The 16,480-nt window shown below is 48.2% G+C and overlaps 2 long non-coding RNA genes and 1 other non-coding gene across 4 annotated transcripts; all 3 read right to left on the reverse strand.

Annotated features, from left to right (window-relative positions):
* Positions 1 to 462: 462 nt before the first annotated feature.
* LOC144381790 (uncharacterized) lies at positions 463 to 5,427 on the reverse strand. 2 transcript variants are annotated; one of them, XR_013447612.1, is made up of 3 exons: positions 5,257 to 5,427; positions 3,667 to 3,810; positions 463 to 1,101 (listed from the first exon to the last, which is right to left on the reverse strand). It is a non-coding gene; the product is annotated as an uncharacterized LOC144381790 (long non-coding RNA). The 2 variants fall into 2 exon arrangements; XR_013447611.1 differs by lacking the exon at positions 5,257 to 5,427 and having other exon boundaries at positions 3,667 to 5,225.
* On the reverse strand, positions 5,127 to 5,243 carry LOC118521458 (U5 spliceosomal RNA). The gene has a single exon (XR_004910146.1). It is a non-coding gene; the product is annotated as a U5 spliceosomal RNA (small nuclear RNA).
* Positions 5,428 to 10,741: 5,314 nt separating the features above from the next.
* Positions 10,742 to 15,938, reverse strand: LOC144381986 (uncharacterized). The gene is made up of 4 exons (XR_013448382.1): positions 15,101 to 15,938; positions 13,648 to 14,982; positions 11,163 to 11,290; positions 10,742 to 11,072 (listed from the first exon to the last, which is right to left on the reverse strand). It is a non-coding gene; the product is annotated as an uncharacterized LOC144381986 (long non-coding RNA).
* Positions 15,939 to 16,480: the final 542 nt, after the last annotated feature.

Genomic DNA, 16,480 nt, shown 5'->3' on the forward strand with positions numbered 1-16,480 from the left:
GTACAGGTGGCCAGCATACCCTGCAAGGTAAGTTTCATTCCCACTTTGCAGATGAGGCAAGTGAGGCTCAGACCAAAACGCACTAAGCCCTGGAAAAGCAGGGAACAACACAGATATAGTCTCCAACCTCAGGGGATGCACAGTATGAAGTGCAGTCAGGCAGATAAGAAGTCAAACAGTTAGACGGCGATCAGAAAGTGGGAGCATGGGGCTGGCACACTGAACCTCTGCTGGAGGGTCAGGGGTGGCTCCCTGGAGGAAGCTGAAGTCTGCAAGCTGGAACCTGGATAATGGGCATCCCCCAGGGTAAGGCATGGGAGAGGGCCATCCAGGCAGTGGGCAGAGCATGAGTTAAGTGTACAGAGGTGGGGACGTTTAGGGACGCAAGGGCACCATAATACTTCAGTTCGTCCAGAGTGTAGACTCCTCAAAATGAATAAAGTGGGTGATAAGGTTAGAGAGTTGGGGTTTATGGATCGTTCTTTTTATTGATCTTTGACTTCTTTTTTTCCCCTCCCCCGTGATCCGTATCTTTGACTTCTAAAGGCAGGGGGTGGGTAGGCTCAGCCCTAACTCATGGCAATGACAACATCACAGGTGACAATTCCTCCCATGGACATAGCACCTCCTCTCCCCTCCTTACTGTTATAATTTTAGCCAATCTTTACAGCTTCCACCCAAACCAAGGGAGGGCAGTTTATCACCCTGTTTTACAAAAGGAGAAACTGAGACCGACTTGTCAAAGGTCAAAGGGAGGTGACCAGCGCCTTGCAGGATTGACATTCTCCCACTGACAAGATAATGACTACCTCTGCTCACAGGTAAATCATAGCTCCTGGATGCCCAACTGCCACAGGAATCAATGTGACCGCTCTGCGGGTGTCCTGAGAGATGACAAAACAGGATGGTGAGCTCAAAGAAAGGCTGTGAATTCTCTCAAAATAGAACTTCGAGATGGGGCACCTGGGCGGCTGTCGGTTAAGCGTCTGCCTTTGGCTCAGGTCATGATCCAGGGATCCTGGGATCGAGTCCTGCATCAGGCTCCCTGCTCAGTGGGGAGTCTGCTTCTCCCTCTCCCTCTGCTGTGCGTGCTCTCTCTCTCTGTCAAATAAATAAATAAAACCTTTAAAGAACAAACAAACAAAAAAAACTTCGTGAAAATGTAATTAAACAGCATTTCCCGGGAAGGGAGCTGAATATAAAAGAGTCAGCAGTGGGCCGGGAGTTAGGGGACCTGGTTCCATTTCCGGCTTGGTCATTATCATCATGCAACCTCAAAGAAGTGAGTTAAGCGTTTATCCTCCAGGTTCCCACCTGTAAAATGGGTCTAATAGCACCTTCCAACTTCATAAGATGGTCAGGAAGTCCCACTAAATAAATGACTGTGCGTGAATGTGCTTTGATAAATTCAAAACCTTCTACCCACACAGGGGATGGTTTGTACTGAATATCTGGAGGCAAAAGAATGCAGCCCAGAGCTCCGAAACCCATGGACAGAATTCAGAGGGGCTGCAAACGTGGATCGGAAATTCATCTTTATTTTCACTAACCTCTAACTGAAATTTAGCATCTCCTCCCATGATTAACTTTGGCATTTAGGTCATTGTCCCAAGTAGAAATCACAGCATTCATGTCCCATTATGGTTGCTGCAGAGATCTTGAAATATTGCTCATGTTCATCGTAACTTTGAAATTATGGTAGTCCTTAGACTTGCCACTTGCTCCTATTTATTTAATTTATTTATCTATTATTTTATCTATTTAATCTATTAATGAAGAAGCACATGTTACCACTCACAAATTTGTTTTAAAAATATATTTAGGGGTGGGCGCCTGGGTGGCTCAGATGGTTAAGCGTCTGCCTTCAGCTCAGGTCATGATCCCAGGGTCCTGGGATCGAGGCCCGCATAGGGCTCCCTGCTCCTTGGGAGCCTGCTTCTCCCTCTGCTTCTCTCTCTCTCTCTGTCTCTCATGAATAAATAAATAAAATCTTAAAAAAAAAAAATATATATATATATTTAGGGGTGGGTGCCTGGGGTGGCTCAGTCGGTTAAGCGTCTGCCTTCTGCTCAGGTCATGATCTCGGGGTCCTGGGATCTCCCGTGTCAGGCTCCCCATTTAGTGGGGAGTCTGCTTCTCCCTCTGCCCCTCTCCCCCTCATGCTCTCTCTCTCTTAAATAAATAAAATGTTTATATATTTAGGGGCGCCTGACTCAGTCGGTAGGGCGTGTGACTCTTGATCTCAGGGTTGTAAGTTCGAGCCCCACGTTGGGTGTAGAAATTACTTAAAAACAAAATGTTAAAAAAATTTTTTTAAATATATTTTAAACTTTAAAATTATGGCTCATGTTTAACATACACACAAATAGCCAAATGGGAGATAAATAGATAGATATAAGAGGAGGTTTATGATGGGAATTGGCTCATGAAGTTATGGAGGCTGAGAAGTCCCATGATCTGCCATCTGCAGATGAAGACCCAGGAAAGCTGGTGATGTCAGTGGAAATTAGGGCGAAGATCCAGGAGCTGATGTCCAAAGGCAGAAGATGTGTCCCAGCTCTAGTGAAAAAAGAGCCAATTTGCCCTTCCTCTACCTTTGTGCTCTATTCAGGCCCTCAACAGTTTGGGTGAGGCCCGCCCACTTGGAAGGACCATCTACTCAGTCCATTGGTTCAGACGCTAACCTCTTCCAGAAACACCCTCACAGACACACCCAGAAATAACGTTTTACCAGCTCTGGGGGCATCTCTTAGCCCAGTCAAGCAGACACCAAAAGTCAATCAGCACAGGGACCAGTTAGTTCAGATTTAGTATTTTTATGAACTCATAGATATATTTTTTAAGATTTTATTTATTTATTTGACAGAGACACAGCGAGAGAGGGAACACAAGCAGGGGGAGTGGGAGAGTTCGGAGAAGCAGGCTTCCCGCCGAACAGGGAGCCCGATGCGGGGCTTGATCCCAGGACCCTGGGATCAGGACCTGAGCCAAACGAAGGCAGACGCCCAACGACTGAGCCACCCAGATACCCCGAACTCATAGATTTAAATAGATTGGAGATGTCTCGATCCTTTGAATGTATGAATCTTCTTAATGGTCCATCGATATCATTTTTGGCTTTTGGGAGCCTCTGTAAGGGGCACATTTCCTGGTTCGAGCCTGCACTCTCCATTTCTCCAAGGAGCCCGCTTCCTTTGACCAAGGAATGGCATTTTGAGACTGTAATCTGGGTGTTTGGGGGTGCTCATTACACTAGGTTGTTTTTGCCAAAGGTGAACAAAAAACAAATTTAAAACCCCTGCATGGGATACACAGAGACGGCACTGGCCGCCAGCATTTAATTCTGACTGACCCGAGCCAGCAAGTGAGGAGCAGTTTGCTGGGGAGAAAGAAAGGAAAATGACCCTCCTAGGGCTTGAATACGTCACCGGACAACATGAGCCTGCTCCTTGGTGAGCTGTAGACCCAGACCACACGGAGTGCAGGTGCCTGCCTTGCAAGGTCACTTTATTTGCACAAATAAGGAGACCTCAAGGAATAGTTTCCAAAGCTGTGACTCCCCAGGCAGGGGGGAAGCAGGCTCCTTTTATTGGGGTTTGGGATGGATATTTAGAGAGGGATTGTAATTTTATAATGAGGCTGAGATACCTGTGGGCACCGACTCACCTGGACAGGTATGGTTCCCAGATGTTTCTTTTCCTGTTTCAGCAGTTTGTTAGTTTCTAAAAGATGAAATGGACAGGCAGAAGCTTCTAGGAGTTTCCTGAGTTCAGGAGGTCAGCTCTGAGTTCAGCGGGTCAAGAGGTCTCCCTGGTGACAAATGCGGGGACCAGGGGAGCAGGGCTGGACTGAGGGGAACTGCCTCAGGCACCCTGAGCCAAGGCCATGGTCATCTACACAAAGGGACATCAAGGGGCGCCTGGGTGGCTCAGTCGGTTAAGCCACCCGACTCTTGGTTTCGGCTCAGGTCATGATCTCAGGGTCATGAGACTGAGCCCCGCATCTTGCTCAGCATCGTGCTCAGCGTGGAGTCCCCTTGGGACTCTCTCTCCCTTTTCCTCTACGCCTCCCCCCTCCCTCTCAAATAAATAAATCTTTAAAAAAGGAGGGGGGACATCAAAAGGGCCTAGGAACAAGGAAGGAAGAGCTGGCCTGGGAGGTGGAGAAACTCAAGGAGGGAACTTCGGGATGGATTCCCTCCCTCCTTTGCTGGTTCAAAACCTGCTAGTTTTCTTCCCCAGGATTCACTCCCTCCCTCCCTTCTGGAGTCTCACACCATTAGCAGGGCTCATGGCTGCCTAGGGGAAAGACTACATTTCCCAGCTTACCCCACACCAGGCGGGATAGCAAAGCTAAATTCTGGCCAATGGAATTGGTTAAAAAATTAACTTCCTCTTGAGTTTTATCAAATCCATTATAACCATGATTAAAAGTCTTTCTCATTCCGATTTTTCACAAATGATCCAGCTCTGGTTTTAATGAACTTATCAGGAAAACAAAAAACAAAACCAACAGCAATGCTTATAAATATGTCTTAGAAAAAAGCAGCCAAAAAAAAAAAAAAAAAAAGGCTTACAGTAAATCCAACAGTCAGAGCCAGAACCAGAAGGGTGCCGGGCCTTGCCAGGCATTTATCTCCTTGAAAGGTGTGTGTGAATAGATATGCCCCATGCACCAGTCCCTTTTTAGAAAAAAAGTTTTATCCAAAGTATGGGCAAAACCAGGTTAACTGGATGTTCTCTGTTGAGCAAATATCTGTGCTAGATTCTGCGCGAGGTCGGGGAGCAAAGGGAAGTCGGTGCTTGGTGGCGGTTTCCAGCTTGTAAACATTTTGAGCACAGCAGACTTTCAAGAAGATTTTAGTTTTTTGTGGCTGAGCTCTGCTCGGATATCGGAGCTCAGATTTCTACAGAAGATCTAGTACTGCCTGGTTCGTCATTTTGAAATCCCACCCATAACACGCTCAAAATAGCTGGGATTGAAATCCCGCCCGTAATACGCTCAAGACAGCTGGGATTTTGAACACGCACAACTTCTGGCGTGAAAAATGAGAACACACTTTCTCTTAAAATAGAATGGGAGATCATTAACTAAATCTAATTCATCTTTTATTGAACAACGTTAGTAGCCTTGCAAAGCGCAAGGCCTCAAAAAATTGGCTAAAAACTCAGAATTGTTCCTCTCCACGGAAATCTTTAGTAAAAGGCGAAAGATTTATGCGATCTGAAGAGAAACCAGAGTATACCCGCTACTCACCGCACACATCCCTCGGGTAACTGTTACCCCGAACACAGTGATGGTGACTCTTTGCTCGAAAGAACTAGTGATTTCTGTCTTTCTCCCAGACAATTCTGTGAGAGAAGCCTTATTTGGGGGAAAAAATAATTCAAAGGAAAAAAAGAAATCTAGTCATTTCTAAGTCAGAAATTGTCCGGTGTGCAATGCATTTTGGGTATGCAAATGAACCTCCGTTCGTCACGCCCCGGTCCCTGGAAATGCCTTAAATAGTACATTCGTTTTCCTGCTGGGACTGGGACTATCGCCAGGGGGCAGAGCGGAGGCCAGATTTTCGGGATTATAGACTTGAGCTTGGTCCAACCAGAAAAAGTCTGACTCTTGTTTTATAAATCTTGACTCCAAGTAAAAATGTCTTTTGTACTTAAATAAAATAATAATAAAATAAAACTTGAAAATATTTACGTTCATTCATTAATTCATTCAACAACAATTTACTGAGCACTGTGTTAAACCCTGTGCTGGGCTCTAGGGATAGAGCGGTATCCCCAATATTTCATCCTCAAGGAGCGTGTCTGTGATGGGGGGAGCTAAGTGTGCATGGTGAGCACGATAACAGACTGTTCTGTGCCATCTGGGCAAAGCATTACAGGATCCATACAAGTCGGGCGGTGAGGGCTTTCTGGGCAGTGCCAGAGGATGAGTGCCGCAGATGGACCTCAGTGCCAAGAAATGAGCTTGGATTTACCTTGAGGGCAATGGCGAGGCACTCAAGAGTTTTAAAAGAGACCAACGTAATCAGATGAGTGTTTTAAGGCAGTGGTTCCCTCCCTGTGGTCCCCAGAGCAGCAGGTCAGTGTCACCTGGGTACCTGCCAGAGTCCCAGATTCTTGGGTCCCTGGCCAGACCTACTGGATCTGAAACCCTGGAGGTGGGGCCCTGCAAGGCGAGATTGCACGAGTCCCCCAGGTGACTCTGATGCAAGCTAGGCTGACGACCACTATGGGACAACCATTCTGGCTAATGTGGCCCCTGTAGAGATAAACAGTTTTGGGGAGGTGAATTAAGGAGCTGAGCATTAGGGGCACCTGGCTGGCTCAGTCAGTGAAGACTGCAACTCTTTTTTTTTTTTTTTTTAAAGATTTTATTTATTTCTTTGACACAGAGAGAAAGGGAGGACAAGCAGGCAGAGCTGCAGGCAGAGGGAGAGGGAGAAGCAGGCTTCGCGCTGAGCAGAGAGCCTGACGTGGGGCTCCATCCCAGGACCGTGGGATCACGACCTGAGCCAAAGGCAGATGCTTAACCGACTGAGCCACCCAGGCGACGCGAAGCCTGCAACTCTTGATCTGGGGGTCATGAGTTCAAGCCCCACGTTGGGTGGAGAGATTACTTAAAAGATAAATAAAGTCTTAAAAAAAAAAAAAAAAGGAAGCTGAGCATTAAAGCCAGAGACAAATACACGGTGACCAGCCTGGGGGGCCAAGGCCTGGGAATGGGGGAAGTGAGGAGAGGGGAGAAGTCTAGGTGGGTCCTTGGGGGTTCGTGGCAGGAAAACCAGGAGTGGGGGCTGCACAGAAGTCAAGGGCAGAAGAAGGGAGCGGTCAGCTGTGGTAACTGTCCACCAGAGGTCAAGTAAGGTGGGGACGGCAAAGACCAGTGGGTGTCATGGCAAGGAGGTCGGTGGCCTTGGAAAGAGGCCATTCAGAGGAGTGGGGGTGCTGGAAGGTCCCAGCTGCAGAGAGCTGATGAAGGAGGGAGAGAGGGGCTGGGGTGGAGAGTGGGGACTCCACAGGGACCGCTGCGAGGAGTGTGAGGTCAAAGGAGACCTTTCTCTTTCTTGGATATCCTGGGACTGCCTTTTAAACTTTCTCCCTCTATGCTCTCCTTCCTGACTCAGTCAGTCTCCAACCCTGACCTTTCCCCAGGGATATCACTGAGCCAGCAAGAAGCCTTTGTCTTCCCACCCAAAACCTACAAGCGGGAGGGTATCCATCCCCTTCTTCTGCCCCCTCCCATCCAAGGCTGACCCTCCACTTGGGTTTTGTGTCTCACCCCCACAAAGACGCTGCCCCTCCCACTCGGGCCCCCTCAGCAGCACCAGTCTCCCCTCCCTGCCAGTGGATACCCGGATACCTGGATCCTGGAGGCTTCCTTATTTCCCAGCATGAGAGAGGGGAGGCCAGAGACAGAAAAACTCCCCAGACCCCATCACTCTTTCCTCTTGTGGAATATAATAATCAACCACAACAAAGGAAAAAAAAGAAAAAGAAAAAGAAAAACTTTACTTTGTATTTCTCTTTCAGAAAAAAAAAATTGGTCAGAAATCACTTTATTAAAACCAACTTATGCCACTTCGCACCTACTAGGATAGCAATAGTAATAATAAAGGAAAATGACAGGTGTTGGCGAGGATGTGGAGAAATTGGAACCTTGTGCACTGTTGGTTGGAATGTTAAATGGTGCAGGCGCTGTGGGAAAATTTGGAGGTTCCTCAGAGAGTTAAACACAGAGGTCTCTGGCAAACTCAGTCAGTGGGGAGAGTGAATCTTGATCTCAGGGCTGTGAGTTCGAGCCCCATGCTGGGCATAGAGATTACTTAAAAATAAAATCTTTTTTTTTTTTTTTTAAAGATTTTATTTATTTCTTTGACAGAGAGAGATACAGCAAGGAGGGAACACAAGCAGGGGGAGTGGGAGAGGGAGAAGCAGGCTTCCCACGGAGCAGGGAGCCTGGTGCAGGGCTCAAGCCCAGGACCCTGGGATCATGACCTGAGCCAAAGGCAGACGCTTAAAGACTGAGCCACCCAGGTGCCCCTTAAAAATAAAATCTTAAAAAAATTAAACACAGCATGATCTTATGACCCAGCAATTGCTCTCCTAAGTATACATCCAACAGATTTGGAAACAGGGACTTGGATACTTGTGCTCCCATGTTCATAGTAACAACATTCACAGTTGCCAAAAGGTGGAAACGACCCAAGTGTCCATCAACAGATGAATGGATAAAGAAAATATGGTGCATCCATCCAATATTATTCAGCTTTAAGAAGAAGGAAATTCTGATCATGCTACAACAGGGATGAACCTTGAAAAGATGCTAAGTAAAAGAAGACAGACACAGGGGCGCCTGGGTGGCTCAGTCGTTAGGCGTCTGCCTTCGGCTCAGGTCATGATCTCAGGGCCCTGGGATCGAGCCCCGCATCGGGCTCCCTGCTCGGTGGGAGGTCTGCTTCTCCCTCTCCCACTCCCCCTGCTTGTGTTCCCTCTCTCGCTGTGTCTCTCTCTCTCAAATAAATAAAATCTGAAAAAAAAAAAAGAAAGAAAGAAGACAGACACAAAAGGACATATCGTATGACCCCACTTCCATGAACTATTGAGGACAGGCAAATTTATAGAGGGAGAAAATGGATCAGAGGGTACCAGGGGCTGGCATAAGTGTGTGGGGGGCATAAGGAATTATTGGATAACAGGTACTTTCTGTTTGGGGTAATGAAAAATTTTGGAAAAAGTGATGATGTTTGTACAACATTGTGAATGTATTTAATGCCATGAACTGTATACTTAAAAATTGTTACAATGGCAAATTTTGTTACATATATTTTACCACAATGATAAAAAAAAGAACACCCTCTTGAAGCCACAAGAGAACAAGTCAACCTATTCATTTTATTTATTTTATTTTATTTTTTAAAGATTTTATTTATCTGTCAGAGAGAGAGAGCACAAGCAGGGGTAGCAGCAGGTAGAGGGAGAGGCAGACTTCCCGCTGAGCAGGGAGCCTGACGCGGGGCTCGATCCCAGGACCCTGGGATCATGACCTGAGCCAAAGGCAGACATTTAACTGACTGAGCCACCCAGGTGTCCCCAACCTATTCATTTTAAAATGATTCTTAAAAAAAAAAGAAAGAAAGGGACGCCTGGGTGGCTCAGTCGTTAAGCGTCTGCCTTCGGCTCAGGTCATGATCCCAGGGTCCTGGGATCGAGTCCCGCATCGGGCTCCCCGTTCAGCGGGAAGCCTGCTTCTCCCTCTCCCACTCCCCCTGCTTGTGTTCCCTCTCTCGCTGTCTCTCTCTCTCTGTTGAAAAATAAATAAAATCTTTAAAAAAAAAAAAAAAAGAAAGAAAGAAGCTCACTAACCTTTACTATCAATGCATTTACATCACTAGGACAACATTGAATTAATTTTCACACTAAGACTTTTTCTAAATGGCTTAAGTAATTAGACAATGCTTCACAAATCTTGAGACAAATTCAAGCATCAGAGTCTTGAACATGCATTTTTCATCAGGGGAAACTAAGGTCTATAGTGAAAAAGTTCTTATTTTTCTTTTTGTCTCCACTTCCTCACTTCTTTTATTCATTAAAAAAAGAATCATCGGGGGCACCGGTTGGCTCAGTCAGTTAAGCATCTGACTCTTGATCTCAGCTTGGGCCTTGATCTCAGGGTCATGAGTCCAAGCCTCACGTTGGGCTCTGCACTGGGAGTGGAGCCTACTTAAAAATAAAAATAAAAAATAATTAAAAAAAGAACCATAACGAAATATTTCTAATTCCACAGAAAAGTATAACAAACAAACATGCACCTCACACCTGGATCTAAGAGGTGTTAACATTTCTCCAAATGTGCTTTAGGTCTGGTTTTTTTTTTTGTTTTTTGTTTTTTAAGATTTTATTTATGTATTTGACAGAGAGAGACAGCGAAAGAGGGAACACAAGCAAGGGGAGCGGGAGAGGGAGAAGCAGGCGGAGCAGGGAGCCCGATGCAGGGCTCGATCCCAGGAGCCTGGGATCATGACCTCAGCCGAAGGCGGACACTTAACGACTGAGCCACTCAGGCACCCCTTTAGGTCTGTTTTTTAAAAATAAACAAAACCTGGGGCGCCTGGGTGGCTCATTCAGCTGACCATTAGACTCTTGATTTCGGCTCAGGTCATGATCTCAGGGTCCTGAGATCAAGTCCCACGTTGGGCTCTTTGATCAGCAGGGAGTCTGCTTGAAATTCTCTCTCCCCTGCCCCTCCCCCCACTCATGCAAGCTCTCTCTTTCTCTCTCTAAATAAATAAGTAAAAATTTTAAAAATAAACAAAACCACACATATATATAGCTGAATCCTGCATTTGTACCTCCCCTGTCTCATTTGCTCCCATACACAAACATTGATGTGCTTTTTAAAGTAATGGTTATATTTTAATCGTTCTGCAACTTGCCTTCTTCATGCAACATTATGTTCTCAAGATCAATTGCTATCTGCAGATCTAGTTCCAGTTTATGTATTTTATCTGCTGAATCTTTTGAGTACACCGTAGTGCCCAAGTAAAACAGGGCAAACAGGTCAAGGCAGGCAGGTGGCTACCCAATTACATCTTCCAATCCCTGTACCCTGACTTCAGGTCTCATGTGAACAGGAGGAGGGTGTGGGAGACTGAGTAATGGTGCCCCAAATCTTCAGGTTCTGATCCCTGGAAACTGTGTCACCTGTTAGCCTTAAAAATAAAGCTGCCAGTTAATTTACCATCAAAAATGCATTTATTAGGGAATAAGAGACAATTGCAATCTGGAACAAACCAGGTACGGCAACACCAAAAGCAACTCTGGAGAACAAAGATGACTTCTTTTATAGAGAAAAGGGGGAAGTTGGAAAGGATGTTCTAAACAAAAAGTCTATTGGAGGAAACTGGGAGTTGGAAGTATACTGGCTTCTCATTGGCTGAGTTGTGACAGTCTCTCATTGGCTGGGCTGTTGCCAGGGTCGGAGGAAACCTTTCTTGCTCCCGCCGGGGTTGTAAAGTAGTAGCTAAGGTGGTTTGGACTGGCAAGGTTCCTTTCTTCCTGCCGTGTCTGCAGTTGAGGAGTAGGAGGGCGTGAGAGCTCCCCCTGCTGGCCTCCCGCCGCCATTCTAAACACGTTTCCCCCTTTATTTTCACATACCTTGTTCCGCAAAAGGGACTCTGCAGATGTGATTATGTTGAGGATCTTGAGATGGTCCTTATGAGGGCGTCAGAAGGAGATTTTACCGCAGAACAGGAGAACGCGGTAGCAGAGATGGCCGTGATGTGCTTGGAAGATGAAAGAAGGGGACGTGAGCCAAGGAACACAGGGGGCCACTAAGAGATGGAAAAGGCAACGATTCAGCTTCGCCTCCGGAAGAAACTGGCCACATCAACAGCTTGACATTAGCCCAGTGAGACATATTATAGACTTCTGACCCCAGAATTGTGAGAGAATAAATTTGTGTTGTTTTAAACCACTAAGTTTGTTGTAATTTGTTAGAGCAGCAATGGGAAACTGATATATGGGGACAGCAGGAATCCTTTTTCCTGATGTTGAAGAGTATATGTGTGTCTTTTTTTTTTTTTTTTTAGATTATTTGAGAGAGAAAGAGCAGGTGGGGAGGGGCAGAGGGAGAGAATCTGAAGCCAACTTCCCGCTGAGTGGGGGCGGGGGAGGGGCGGGATCGGGGGGGGGGGGAGTGGGATGCAGGGCTGGATCCCACAACCCTGAGACCATGACCTGAGCCCCTTAAGAGTCAGCCCCTTAACCTACTGAACCACCCAGGCGCCCTCACTGCTCTTTCTTATAAGAAAAGTTGAGCACCTTTTCGTATATTTAAGGCCATTTGTGTGCATTTTAAGTTTGTGTCTTTGCCCATTTTCTATTGGGTTTCCAGTCTTTTTTTTCCTCTCAATTTTTCTTGGAAACCTGCACTACCATCTTGTAGCAGCACATTGCAAAAAGGGAAAATTTCCCCATTCACTTTAAAGAACTCTTTATTAAGGATATTGGTCCTTTATCTGCCAGGTAAGTCACTAGTATTTTCCTCCTATTTTTCATTTTTGTCAAGCAAAAGTATTTTTTATTTTTTTTTAAGAGGGAAAGAGAAAGAGAGTGTGAATGGAGAGGGGGGAGGTCAGGCAGAGGGAGAGAGAGAGAAAAAATCTTCAGCAGGCTCCACGCCCAGCTCAGAGCCCAATGCGGAGCTCGATCTCACAACCCTGAGATCGTGACCTAAGCTGAAATCAAGAATCAGACGCCTAACCAACTGAACCAGCCAGGCATGCCCAAAAGTATTTTTTAATGGAGTCAAATTATTATTTTTTTCTAGACTTTGAGTCATAGTTAGAAGCGGTTTCCTCAGGCATATTATAAGAAGAATTCACTCATTTTCCTTATATGGTTTCTTTTTTCCCCCATTTCGTTCTCTGACGTGTTTGAAGTTTATTCTGGTGTCAGGTATGGATCCAATTTTATATTTTTCCAAATGGCTGGAACTGCTGGTAGAATATAAGATATAATTATTCCTAAAAAGTTTGGTAGAATGTATCCCTAACCATTCTGGCTTGGGGCTTTGGGGCTCTAAGTGTTTTGACTATCATATAAATTTCTTTATTGGCTATGATCTACTTAAGATGATTAATTTTTCTTATGCCAGTTTTGACATGCTATAGTTTTCGAGAAATACGTCCCTGTTGTCTACCTTCTCAAATTTATTGCTGTGATATTCTTTTTTTTTTTAAAGATTTTATTTTATTTATTTATTCGAGAGAGAGAGAGAGAGAAACAGCATGAGAGGGGAGAGGGTCAGAGGGAGAAGCAGGCTCCCCGCTGAGCCGGGAGCCCGATGTGGGACTCGATCCCAGGACTCCAGGACCATGACCTGAGCCGAAGGCAGTCGCTTAACCAACTGAGCCACCCAGGCACCCTATTCTTTTTTTTTTTTTTTAAAGATTTTATTTATTCACTTGAGACACAGAGATACAGAGAGAGAGCTTGAGCGGGGGGGAGACAGAAGGAGAGGGAGAAGCAGGCTCCCCGCCAAGCCAGGAGCCCGACGCAGGGCCCGATCCCAGGACCCGAGCCGAAGGCAGACGCCCAACCATCCGAGCCACCCAGGCGCCCCTGCTGTAATATTATTCATTAGACTTTTTAAAATTAATCAACTTTATTCTTTAGAGCAGTTTTCCCATACAATCCTCGTCCCCACCTGAGCATCCCCCACCAGCAACATCCTGCATCAGAGTGGTACAGTTGTTATGAACTATGAACCTACTGCTGCTAGGAACCAGGGTGATGCTGACACCGGTCCTGGTTCTCAGGACAGGCTGCTGTCCAGCAGGATGGAGGCCCCTCTGTCTGGCGGAGCAGGGGAGGGTGTCTGCCCGCCATGCCTGGTGTGAGAAGGAACCAGGCTTAGTCTGTGAGCCCTGTGCGGAGAAGGCGGCACAGAGCCTCCAGGTGCCCTTGGAGTCAGGCTCTGAGCCCAGCTTGCGGTTCTCAGGCATCATCTCTTAGCTGCTTTGACTCCTGGAAGACCCTGAGGAATCCCTCCCAACTCTGTGGTGGCCATGAGATTCTTCCTCGAGGCTGGGCAGCTGCCCCCACATGGGGTGAACAGCAGGATCACGGTGCCACCTACCTTGGCTATGCTTTGTGGTTTCTGAGCAACTTCAGACTTGCTGGGGGGCGGATGTCACCCTATCCCTCCTCTGGCCCCTGTTTGGGGGGCAGCCTTGTCTTCTTGATCCTTCCAGTCTTTTCATTGCCAGCACTGGTGGGAGTATGGCTCTGTGGGGCTGGGCAGCAAGGCCAAGGTGGTACTCTCCGCCGTCAGCCTGAAGGTCAGCCTGCTGCTGGTGGCCAGCTTCCTGCACCCCATCATTCTGGTTTCTTTCGGGAAGATGACCCACTGGGGCCAGGCCTGCACCCAGGGCCTCTGAGTACCGAGGTATCACGCTGGGAGTGGTGGCTGGCTGCCATGGGGGTGTTTCAGCTCTGTGGCGTGCAGGTGAAAGCACGTGGTGGCCGAGATCTAGGAGCAGCAGAGGCCACGGACACCCGGGGTGACACGAGGAGTGGGGAATGAGCCCAGATCCAGGCCACCTCGGCCTTGGCTCTTCTTTTTTTTTTTTTTTTTAAAGATTTTATTTATTTATTTGAGAAAGAGAATGAGATAGAGAGATCATGAGGGTCAGAGGGAGAAGCAGACCCCCCGCTGAGCAGGGAGCCCAATGCGGGACTCGATCCCGGAACTCCAGGATCATGACCTGAGCCGAAGGCAGTCGCTTAACCAACTGAGCCACCCAGACGCCCGGCCTTGGCTCTTCTGTAGGATCCCTCACCTCTGATCCCTAATTCCCAGCAGAGCCCACTTTGCAAGATGGCACGGGTGATGAACATCTCCCCACCGGGCACAAATTCAAATCCCCCGCCTCAGTTTTCTCATCTGGAGAATAGGACTGAGCACAGAACCCACTTCACAGGGTCGAGTGAGGGTTAAATGAGTTAACCCGTGAACAGCGTCAAGCAATGCCAGGCGCTCAGGCGGTACCCAGTAGATGTCCGTCTGCACCACGGCTGGCTCTCAACCCTGGCTGCACACTAGAGACTCTCTGGAAGATTTTTAAAAACACCAGTGCCCACCAATTCATGTCAAGCGATAGAGGTCAGAAGAGTGGTTACCTCTGGGGCCGTAATGACTGGGAAGGGGCCGAAGGGAACATTCCGGAGTGCTGGAAAGATTGCATATCTTGATCTGAGATGACTTCATGGTGTATACAGACGTGAAAATTAGTTGCACAGTGCCTGCCTTCACAGAGCTTATATTCTCCCAGAAAGAACTTAAAATGTCTCTGGCCTAATTACCAGGTTGTCCTGAAGGTCACCTGAGGTGAAGGATGTGGCTCTGCCTTGTAAACGGTCATGCTTCCACCTCCAATCCACCTCCATGAGTATGGAGCAGTCTGCTCATCTTCTGTAAAATAAGATAAAATAATAAAATAATAAAATAAAATAATAAAATTAAATTAAATAGGTAAAATAGAACCAGTAAGAGGAGTAAGTTGCTTTGAGCCTTCCTCATGGGACCCCACCTGAATAATAATGGTAATAGGTATCCATTGAGTGCTTAGTGAATGCCAGACTTCTATCAAGTGTCTCATGCAGATTATCTTAATTAATCTTCAATACAGCCTATGGAGGAGGCACTTCTGTCATGTTCCATTCACAGAGAAGGAAACGGAGGCTCAGAGAGGTTAGGTAACTTGCTCGGGTGAGACAGAGTTACAGAGCCAGGATTTAAGCCTGCGTCTCTGTGACCTCAAAGCCTGTGTATTTACCCACCGCCATGAAGTGTCTCCGGCCCCAGAGCCCCTGCTGCAAAGGTTGGCACAGGGGAATAAAAGCCGAAACTCTTCCCCATTCACACAAAACGGAAAGCTTAACAATAATCCAAAAGGTTTCACATCTGCTTCTTCAGCCTCTAAGTCCCTCGGGGGCACAACGCACAAAGTCGCTCCTCTTAGGCTCTCTAGCCACAGCCCAATCCAGCGGAGCACTGGAATGGGAGTCTGGAAGCGCAGTTTTCAGTCCCAGGCCTGCCTATAGTTTGCTGGGTAGCCTAGGGCAAATGTTCCTGTTCCTCGTTGGGTCTCAGGCTCCCCCTTTGCGAAGGGGGTTGGGCCTGTGAGGTCGTGTCCCGCCTCGTGTCCCTTCCTCCCTCCAGGGACCATTTTCTTCTCTGACATCGTGGGCCGCCTGCACACTGCTGCAGCTGGTGGAGATGTTCAACAACCGGTACGTACGCTTCGATCCCCTCGTGTGGTCCAGAGACACCTGCCACGGAGAAAGGGGCGGGGCCGGGAGTGCGCCGGCGGAGGGTCCTAGGGCGGAAAGGGGGCCGGGTCGGAGAGGAGACCCGGGACCTGGGCGGGGCTGGGGTCTGGGGGCGGGGCCTAAACCTGAGCGCGAGATCGGGTGGGTGAGGCTGGTGCTGGGTCCGGAGGAGGGGCTTGAGGCGGGGCCAGGGGCCGGGGCGGGGCCGGGGACCAAAGACTCAGCTAGGTCTCTGGAGCCAAGCGCTGCACACCCGCCGGTGAGATGGTCGGCGTCGCCTACGTGTGGTGAGCGGCCTGCCAGAGCCAAACGGGAGTCACGCGCCGACAAGTTCTCCGAGATGGCCCCGGACCTGGTGGCCGCCGTACGCCACGGGCCACCCGAAAGACTGGAGCGGAGGCGAGACCCACTCGGGTGGGACGGCGCGCGAGGGTGCGCGGGGAGGTGGGGAACGTGGGCAGGCGGCCTTCCTGACCGCGCAGGGGACAGCCCCCCACCCCCCGCTGCTCCGAGGCCTGCAGCCCTTTGCTCGGACCTGAGCCGGTCGTGCCACGGCTCTGCTCCTGCCGCGCAGCCCCGCCACCCTTCCCGCGGGCTCCCCACCTGCCCTGCCGCCACCCGTCCGTCGTCCTCGCCTG

Source organism: Halichoerus grypus, chromosome 5 (assembly GCF_964656455.1).
Source record: "Halichoerus grypus chromosome 5, mHalGry1.hap1.1, whole genome shotgun sequence".
Taxonomy (NCBI): Eukaryota; Metazoa; Chordata; class Mammalia; order Carnivora; family Phocidae; genus Halichoerus; species Halichoerus grypus.